Consider the following 10196-nt stretch of genomic DNA (forward strand, 5'->3'; position numbering starts at 1 on the left):
CAATGCACATGCGATGGCCGGTTATAGCTCTTTGGGCTATGAGTTCATCCTTATCGTTTTTCACCACCGTGATCCCACCTTTCTTGGGCACAACGTGTACAGGAGATACCCACCGAGAGTCAGAGATTGGATATATTATCCCTGCCTCAAGGAGCTTTAGTATCTCCTTCTTAACCACCTCTTTGTGGTTCGGGTTAAGTCGACATTGGTGCTCAATAGAAGACATGGCTTGGTCCTCCAGGTGGATCCTATGGGTGCATATATCAGGAGAGATCCCTCTAATATCATCCAAGGAATACCCTATGGCTCTCCTGAATTTCCTTATTTCACTAAGTAATGCACGTTCCTCATGCTCAAGCAAGTTATCGTTTATGATCACAGGGAAAGTAGAGTTTAGACCTAAGAACGCATACCTGAGCCCTGTTGGTAGAGGCTTGAGCTCAACAGGGGGTGTGTCTGCCTTATTCCAATCGGCATCAAAGCTGCATTGACCCGGAACAGCTTCCTCGGCCTTTTCCTTGTTCTCGCGCGGTATACCATCGGCCTCGGCACAAACTGTCACGGCCATGATATCCCGAGGTGTCTCCTCTGTTCCCGTGGATCCCTCGTTTTCTGAAATGTCGAGGCCACTCTTCCTGAGCTCCAAAAACCTCGCCTCAGCTCCAAGTTCCTTCGGTTAGTCCAAAAGAAGCTTATACACCTCGCTTTCCTCGCTTAAGTACCCGTGCTCGCTTTGTTCCCGTGTTAAGACCACTTGTAACGGATCCTCTGCGTTCAACTCTTCAAGGAGCTCATCAGCTAGCTCCTCCATTACCTCCACATAGAAAACCTGACCTCCAATGGTCGGTTTCTTCATCATCTCCTTCACATTGAACTTCATAGTCTCGGAACCGATGTGTAGTTCAATCATTCCTCCTCTCACATCTATTATGGCTCCTGCGGTCGCCAAGAACGGTCGGCCCAAGATGATAGGGTCTAATGGTTCCTCGTCCATCTCAAGAACTATGAAGTCCGTGGGGATTTCTATCTCACCGATCCTCAAAGGTAGATCCTCAAGAAACCCCACCGGTAATCTATCCGATCTATCAGCTAATACAAGAGAGATCTTGGCCGGCTTGTAGCTTTTGTATCCCAATCTCTTGGCCACCGTGTAAGGCATTAAGCTCACAGAAGCTCCAAGGTCACATAAACAGTTTGAGAACTTCAGGTGACCTAAAGCACACGGCAAAGTAAAGCTGCCCGGATCGGATAGCTTCCTTGGTATAGATCTCCTTTGTATTATTGCGCTGCACTCATGACTCAGTATCACCATACCCTGGAGCTCCTTTGTCTTGTTGAGGATCGCGTCCTTTAGAAACTTCCCAAGCTGGGGTATAGCTAAGAAAGCATCTATAATGGGTAAGGTGAGTTGCGTGTTCTCCAAGTGTTTCTCAAAGACCGCCTTGGCTTTGTCTAAGATTTTCTTTTTGAAACGCCCTGGGAACGGTATCTTGGATTGATAAGGTGGTGGTGGAACATAGGGCTTCTCAAGCTCGGTTGTCTTTTCCACCTCTTTTCCTTTGTCCTTGATCGCTAAGACCTCTTCTTTATGCGCATCATCCGAGGCTGCCTCCCCCTCTAGTTGCTCATTGGCCTCAATGAGCTTTGTCTTAGGCGTTGGAGTTTGTAATTCCTTACCACTCCTCAATGTGATGGCGTTCACATACTCTTTAGGGTTCGGCTCCGGTTTACCTGGTAAAGCCGGGCCTCTTGATGATGTAGATGCCTGATTTTGCTTAAGCTCCCTGATATCTTGCTGCATTGTCGCGTGCTGGCTCTCAACCCTTTGCTGGCCCTGTAACAGTTGCTGTAATATCCCACAGACATCGTTCCCCATCTAATTCTGACCCGTTCCCTGAATCTGTTGTTGATTACCCATCAGCTGCGGATTGAACCCTGGTGGAAACTTGTGTTGCTGCGGTTGGTTGTTGAAGTTGTTACCCTGAGCTGCTTGATTCTGCTGAGTGTAGCCGTGCTGCTGCCCACTGAACTGTTGCTTGGGCTGGAAGTTATTCGGAAAAGGGGTTTTTGGAGCATAGCTGTGGTGTTGTTGAGCAGGGTACACTTGGTCTTGAGGGTTAGCTACATTCGGGTTTCGATAAGAGAGGTTGGGGTTATTGCCGTGGTTGTTAAACCGCTGATACCTCTGCTGATTCCCTCTGCTGCATTGTCGCGTGCTGGCTCATCAAACTCGCCTACAAAGTGTATTGGCTTTTGAGTCGCCATCAAAACCTTGTCAAGCTTGCTCTGAAGCTCTCTTATATCCTTTTTCATACGCTGTTCATCACTAGATCCCTCTGTACGGTTTGCTCTATCAAAGTCCTCTCCATACGTGTCATTGGACATGGCTAGGTTCTCGACTAGTTCCATTGCCGCATTGATCTCTTTCCCAGGAAAATTTCCATTTGAAGCTGTGTCGAGTTGGTTTCTGATCTTGGGGAGTGCACCTCATTATAAAGTACTCAAGAGGGATGCCTCTGAGAAGCCGTGGTGTGGGCATTGGTTAGTATAGCTCCTAAACCGTTCCCAAGCCTCACTAAAGCTCTCGTTGTTGTGCTGCGTGAAACTTGAGATCTGATTCCTAAGCTTAGCCGTGCGTGATGTGGAAAAGAACTTTGATAAGAACGCCAGTTTACACTGTTTGTATAGAGCCCCTCGGTATATTCTTTTCCCACTGGTGTGCTTTATCACCGAGGCTGAAAGGGAATAAGCGTAGCTTGAAGCTATCTTCGGAGACGCCATTTATCTTGGTGAAGTCGCAAACCCGATCAAATTGATCTAGATGCTCGAGAGGGTCTTCTCCAGCCAGACCGTGGAACTTGGAGTTTTGCACCATATTGAGCAGGGAAGCTTTAACTTCAAAGTTGTTGTTTTGAACTGGTGGAGCTTGAATCCCAGCTTGGTATTGGTGCGCATTAGCTCAGTCATTCTCTCCAACACAGATTGGAGGATGTTTTCTCTGAACTTGTGGCGGTGGCGGATGAACATGATGGGCTTGTTGCTCATTTCTGTTCGCTTGGTGTTGGTTTTGCTGAGCAAGCCGTTCGTTTCTTTGAGCCTGTTGCTGATTAACATAGGCTTGTTGTTCATTTCTTCCTGCCTGCGCCTGATTAGCCTGAGCCTGGTGCTCGGCCGCCTGAGCCTGTTGCTCCATTCGCTGTTGTTCTGCCATTCCAAGTCTGTCAAAGTGCCGTTCTCTCTCGCGAGCTCGCCTTTCTAATCTGTCGATGTTATCGTCGTATGGGAAAAGCGATCCTGTGCTCCGAGACCTGGTATTCATGCACCTGAAAACAAAACAAGAATTTGCAAAAGAGTTAGTAAAACAAAAGAAAGTAAAGTCTTGATCTTAAGAACAAACAAGAGAATAATGCTCCTACAAGTTGGTAACGGCGCCAATTGATAACTAAGAGTTTTCAGGCTCTTGGAAGGGTTATCAATCCCCTTGTCAAAGTAGTATAAGGGGTGTCAAACCAAGCTTGTAAACGAGACACTAGCCTATGTCATTTGTTCTCTTAAGTCAAGACAAGAAGATAAACGTTTGGTGACGATGATTAACAGGCAAATAAGCAATAAAATTAAATAAAAGCAGAGATTTAAACTAATCAAGATGCAAACAACAAACAGGTGATTCAGATGATGATAATATGCGATAAGGGAAGAGAGTCTAGACAAGATAATCGACTCGGGTGCTTCCAAGCTAAACTAATGGGTTAATGAATTATTTGTCAAGCGATTTCATTTAACTTTGAACTCAAGGCATGTTAATCTTCTCATGAAAGTATTAAACATCTAAACTGATCCTCCTTCATACCAAAATATCTTTTGAGAAGCACGAATCAATCAGCAATAAGATTCAGTTCAAATATGTCATTTAAGAGAACAAACTATCACTCTCGCGATGAAAGACTCTTAAACCTTTAACCAAGTGGTTCAGACATTTCTACAAACACTTTTGATGCGAGATATGCCTCAGATCTGAACCTCAAGGGATATGCTTGGATCCAGCCTAGAGATCTCGTCGGTTAAAGAATGAAACATGCAAGACTAGACACCTAAACCCACTAATCTATCTTGAAAGCACCCTAATCTACTTATCTAAAGCCGCTTAAACGACTACTCACTGATCATAACGAGCTCACTAAGTCCTTTGCAAGACGTGTAGCTGGTCATGATTAGGAGTTTAATGCTGATAATAAAAGAAGAATAAAGATTCAGATGCAAAAACGAGATATCAGATTAGATTAATCTGGTTTCACAAAAGAGGCAAGTTCTTAAACGTAAATGGAGATAAAAGATAAGATGATTAGGTTTTTGGTCCTAAAATGTATTTATAGCAAAGGGAAAGTGTCGCGGGTCAGCCCGGAACAAACCGGGTACTGAACCGCTTCCTTGGGTTGATGGGTGAGTGCCACGGTGTGTCGGAAAGTGAAGCCGAGGTCTTCATGCCGAGGTGTGCACGTGAGTCAGGATCCAGATGAAGATCTCGTGAAGAACACGTCAAGAACATGCATGAACCCTAGTCTTTGATCCATCCTCACGTGTGTGTTCTTGAGCCATTCTGTTCTTGATTCTGGGTTCGTGACAAGGGACCTCGGGATAAAATGTCGAGGGGTCATGATGTCGAGGTGCTTGGGAGAACACAGTCCGGCATGCACGCCGAGGTCATTACACCGAGGTGTACTTTCAACACTTAGTCGTTTCCAGCTTCAGTTCTTAAGTATGCATGCCTCGATCTAATCATGCCAAGGCTTTGGCACGAGGTCTAGTCCAGAATACTTCCAAGATATGAGCCTCGACTTGAATGATGCCAAGGTAAAGATACCGAGGCTTGTGAAAACACTTAGTGCGTATCGCAACTCATTTAGGCTTGTATCGACCATGTCACCTTCCGGAAGCAGTAACTTTCAGCACACGACTCCAATTGCTCTGGAACCAGTTCCACAGTCAAGATGACTCAATAAGCTCGAACTTTGGTGAAGACCGGGTAAGCTGGTTCGGACAGGAGGAGCTCCGTCCGCCATTATCTTTGAATTGCACGGGCAAGGACAACTTTTGGTCGTAAAAACATTCCCGCGGTAAGGAAAATGGCCGAGGGCTGTATACCGCGGTAAGCTTTTTGGTCGTAAAAATCCTTGCCTCGGTCAAAAACTTGTCCCGTGATATTTTTGCACTCGATACTCGATTCTGGCCGATCGGTAAGGTTTTTGGCCGGTAATGAGCATCCGGTAAACATTTTGGCCGAGGTTTCCGACCAGCCGGTACGAGACTTGGCCGAGAAATTCCTCCAAGCGGTTTTCACCATTTTTGACCCTTTTCTTCACCGTTTTCTTTTCTGTTCCTCTTCTTAGGCTCCAATTGGTCTCCAAAGCTCCTGATAAAGACTTCAAAACATGCAAAACTCTTTGGGACCTAATGCAAGCCCTAAGTCCTATTTTTGACGCCTAAAGAATCAATTTACATGAGAAAACACATGATGAGGACTCTATAATGCAATCTAAAGGATGTAAAATATAGACATATCATTAACTCAAGACTTAAGCTGTTCCCTGGGAAGCTGAGGTTTAGGTGGTCCGGTCCGTTCACGATTCTTGAAGTAAGACCCTATGGAGCCGTGGTTTTGAAAGGAAAAGATGGACAAGGTTTTGTGGTAACGGCCAGAGGGTAAAGCATTACTTGGCATCACAAACAAGGGGGGGAGCTACCTCAGTTCCTCTACTTGAACCGGAATCGGCCTGAAAAGGTATGAAAAGTCAAACTTAGCGACGTTAAACAAAGTGCTCTTGGGAGACACCCCAAGCTTATCCATTTACATATTTTGGTTTTCATCTTCTTTTTCTTTTTGATTGAAGCTTTTTGAAGGGTTTGTTAAGTGTTTCAGGAGTTAGACAGTGAACCTTGAGGGTGAAAGTGAGAGAAAGCTTGAAAAAGACACGGCCTGATGAATTAAGTCAAAGAGCATGCATAGCCTCGGTATCGACCCTCGGTATATTCATACCATGGTCATCTTTTACCGAGTGAAAGCTTGAGAACCTCAGCTAGATTCCTCGACTTAATTTCATCATGGTCGTGTCTGAGAAGTGCTATGGTAAAATAACTAAGTGTGGGGGAGGCTCACGGTGTAAACACCTCGGTATAAGTATACCGAGGGGCGATGTTCACTTAAAACGGTCAAAAAAAAACCTTGATCCGAGGCCGCGACCAGTTTACACCAAGGCTAGCCTGTTTAAACCCCCAAGCTTCACGTGTTCTTTGCTAAAAACAAGTGACCTCGGCATGATGCCCTCGTGGTGGAGCATGCCGAGGTACTCGGTTTCAAGAGATGGTCAAAATCAAGAACACATGAAACACTTAGAATGAAGAAGAGGTTTTGCGAGGTCCAAAGAAAAGACGTGAAAGCTATGGGGATTTACTCGTTGGCACGGGCTCAGATTACTCGGCTTGGTACCCTCGGGGTGGAACACGTCGAGGCAGCTCAGAGTAACACGAGAAAATTTGGCTTGGTCCGTACAGCCCACGTCATCCCGATACCGCGTCCATTTGAAGGGTTGCGCAGCATTTTGAATTTAAACACCCGGTCAAGGTAGTTTTTGGCGCGGAAACGGCTGGAGCTGGAGCAGAAGGGGGGACCAGTCCCACAACAGTCCAAATGCCAGCTGGAAAGCGCGCTCCAGCCCATACCAACCTCCATACTTGGCCAAAACGCAGAGTTTGCCCTCTTGACTCTTTTCTCTGCATTTCACGAACACAACTCACTCAGTTCTAGACTCGTTAGGGTGTTGTCTACTCTGCATAAGCATCTCATTCAGCCTAAATCTTGCATTCCCAAAGGTATTTGCATCTTAAAGAACTCATCTTTTTCCTTCATTCTTTGCGAGCTTAAATGTTTGTAAAATGTGGAATAGATTCTTTTAGAGTATATCGGCCTTTGGGAACAATTTTGTAAATTCCACCAGGGTAGACAACACACGAAAAACCGGTCTTTGCATTTAATATCACTTTCTCTTGAGTTTTTAAAATTCTTGAGAAAGTACGCTTGGAATCGGTCTTAATGATGATTTGTGTATTTGAGCTGAAATGTCTAGATAACTTGTCTCTAATCGGTTGTTCTGGCTTGTTTTTACTTTCCTTGATGTTTGAAAAAGCTATGAATACCAGTTCTGTTAGAGAAAAAGTTTTGTACTTGCCAATCTTGAGATACATGTGCTTAACGATATACTTGGTTCTGACGGTTTCTTTGAGAATCTCCCTTGCAGATGACCGGAGACCAAACCGTTCCTGCCCACGAGACAGACAAAAGTGCGGGCCAGAAGAGAATTTTGAAGGGTAAAGCCGTTGCCGTGCCACGTAGTCGAGAGACCAGAAAGAAACCCTCGATGCGACCCGATGACGAGCCAACCCCCAAACGAGCAAGAAATACTGAGATCACTCTGGCACCAGCTCTCGAATCAAAAAGGAACGGGAAGAAGGCAGCTGTGGGATCGGATGACGACGAGCCCGGAGCATTAGTCCCTTATGTGGACAACGGTGACAAAAAGTCCAAGAAAGAACCAAAGGCCGAGCCCGAGGAAGAACACTTCCCAACTACTGAGGAATACTTGGACCACTTTAACTCAATAAGAGTGGCTCAAGGTCGATTCCCTGACTTGGAGTTGCTGAGGAAACTCGAGATACTTGATGACGTGACCCTCATTTTTGAGAATATGGGCTTGGCAAAGTTCTTCGAGATGAGCGATGTTGCCTATGAAGGGATTACACAGCAGTTTCTTGCAACCCTGGAGGTCATCATCTACCCCAAGAGAGATCCAAAGCGTTTACCTGGCAAAGGATTCGGCCACATTGAGTTTGAAATGGATAGCGTGCACTACAAGGTCAGTTTCAAGGAGCTTGATGAAATCTTTGGGTTTGAAAGGAATGGAAGCTCGCTAGCATCAACATTCTTCTCGACCTTTAACCCTGGTGTTATTCACACGGCCGAGCTTGAACTGTTGGGACTCGGACTGAAGCCGTTCATCACTCAAATGAAGAACAAGAAAGAGTTCCAAGGGCCGCTGCATGTACCATCATTGGGTGCATTCTTTGCCATTCAAATGCTCACTTATCGGCACAATGTATGGTGCGACCGCAAGAAGCGAGGAGCAAGAAGACTTCAGATTGGTTGGAGAGTCACCAAGATCCTGAGGGCTCAAGGGTTTATATTCCCTGATTCACCAAAGAAGCTGAATCTCATTGATGAGTTATACCTAAGTAAAAGTGGTTTCTTCGGAGGCAAGTCAGGGGACAAATGGGTTTACAACTTCACCCTTCTGCATAGAGACAGCACGCAGGTTCTGCTGCCTAACCGAAGCCTCACCATGCTCGACAAGCAGTGTAACGTCTCATTCTACGTTCTCAAAGACCAGTTGTATAACCCAGCTTTCGACCCACCAACATGCAAATGCACCAAGGCAGCACCTAGCAAACCCGGGAACACTAATGGCCCGGAAGATTGTGATAACGAGGAGCAGAGATACTATGAGAGAAGGATCGGAGCAGGCCGCTATCACTTTGATCCGCAAGTGTGGGGTGAGCCTGAATACCACACCAAGAAGTTGTATTCACGAGTGAACACCCTCCAAAAGTGGTGTAAGTGGCAAGACAAAACCATCCACGCATTGGTGGATTGTGTGAGGCATTTGAAGAAGAAAGTAAAGCAGCTCACGAGGCCATCCTCACTGGATAAGAACTCACCGACCTCAACCGCACCGATTACAGAAGAAGGAGTTGGAGAAAGCTCAAACGCGAGGAACTCGGAGTTTCCACCAGGCAAAGAAGACTGGATCGATCCAACCACGGCTTTCTGATAGATAAGACTTTTAAGGGTCTCAGGGCTATCAATCCCCTTGTCAATGTAGTACAAAGAGGTTTATCAATCCAGATGTGGTGTTAGACACTAAGCTATATGATCAAGTTCTTAATTCAAGCAAACAAGAATAGGTTTTGATTAATCTAGAGACAACTATAAACATAAACAGGTTTAAAGACAAATGACAATGACAAATGATGTGAATATGATATGATGGAGGCATGAGATTCTAGACATGATAGTTGGTTAGGGTGCCTTGGTGTTAAACTAGAAATGCTAATGACAATGATGAGACATGATTCAAATGGTTAAGAACTCTAATCTAGGTTAATCCTCTCATGAAGGTATTAACCCCTATACTAATCCATTTTCAAACCAAATTCCCATTTGTGAAACATGAATCAATATGCATTAACAAACAGCTCTTAATGATCATTCAAGCATTTAACAAATCATTCCCATGATGAAAAATTACTTAAACCTCTAACACAACTCTTTCAGGAATTTCATCAAACACTTTTGGTGCATGAAATTCCCAGAATCTAGATCTCAAGTGATTATCAAGGATTTAGCATAGAGAACAGCTGTTTAGAGAGATGAATCAATGAATCTAGCCCTAAGCACTCCTAATCTAACACTTTAGCACCCTAACCTACACATCTAGAACCTCATTAAGGTGACTACTCACTAATCATACTAATCTCTCTTAAACTTTTGCAAGTTGAGTAGATTAGCATGATTAATGATGAGAAATGGAGATGGAGATGATAGATTCAAAAGAAAACAGCTTTAAACACCCAGATCTCCTTAAACTCTCTTGATTAAACACTCAAATAAAGATATTTCTCTTCTTAATGGAGTCTTTTCACCAAAAAGGCAAGAGACAAAGGGAATAAAACTTAGTTCTCCCCCAAAAAACCCTAAAAAGTATTTATACCTTCTTAAAAACGAACCGGGTCAGCCCGGAACAAACCGGGTCCTGACCCGGCTTTAATGGATAAAGTGGGAAAAGCTGCGGGTCGGTTCAGTATGTCCCAGGCCGCACACCTAAGTCGCAGTAGATGAAGACTTGTCTTGTGAGGCTTGAATCGCCTTGTCGGAGCCGCACAACCATCTTGGAGTAAATTCCGAGTGTTTCTGCGGCATGGTCTCCTTCCTCTCCAACTCGCAGGGCTGAGCCGGTTTCTGGGGGATGTAGAAACTGTGCGGGTTGGTCTCTATTGCACTTAGGTCGCAGGCTCAAGTCGGAGTGAATTCCGAGTGATCGTGCGGCATAGATCCAGGCGCGGATGACTCGCATGCCTAAGTCGCACGA

At 45.0% G+C, this 10196-nt stretch overlaps 1 non-coding gene across 1 annotated transcript; it reads left to right on the plus strand.

Moving 5' to 3' along the window:
- The first annotated feature begins 2521 nt into the window (after positions 1-2521).
- On the plus strand, positions 2522-2628 carry LOC112082445. The gene has a single exon (XR_002897120.1). It is a non-coding gene; the product is annotated as a small nucleolar RNA R71 (small nucleolar RNA).
- The last annotated feature ends 7568 nt before the right edge of the window (positions 2629-10196 follow it).

This window comes from Eutrema salsugineum, unplaced genomic scaffold (genome assembly GCF_000478725.1).
Source record: "Eutrema salsugineum unplaced genomic scaffold, Eutsalg1_0 scaffold_8, whole genome shotgun sequence".
Classification (NCBI taxonomy): domain Eukaryota; kingdom Viridiplantae; phylum Streptophyta; class Magnoliopsida; order Brassicales; family Brassicaceae; genus Eutrema; species Eutrema salsugineum.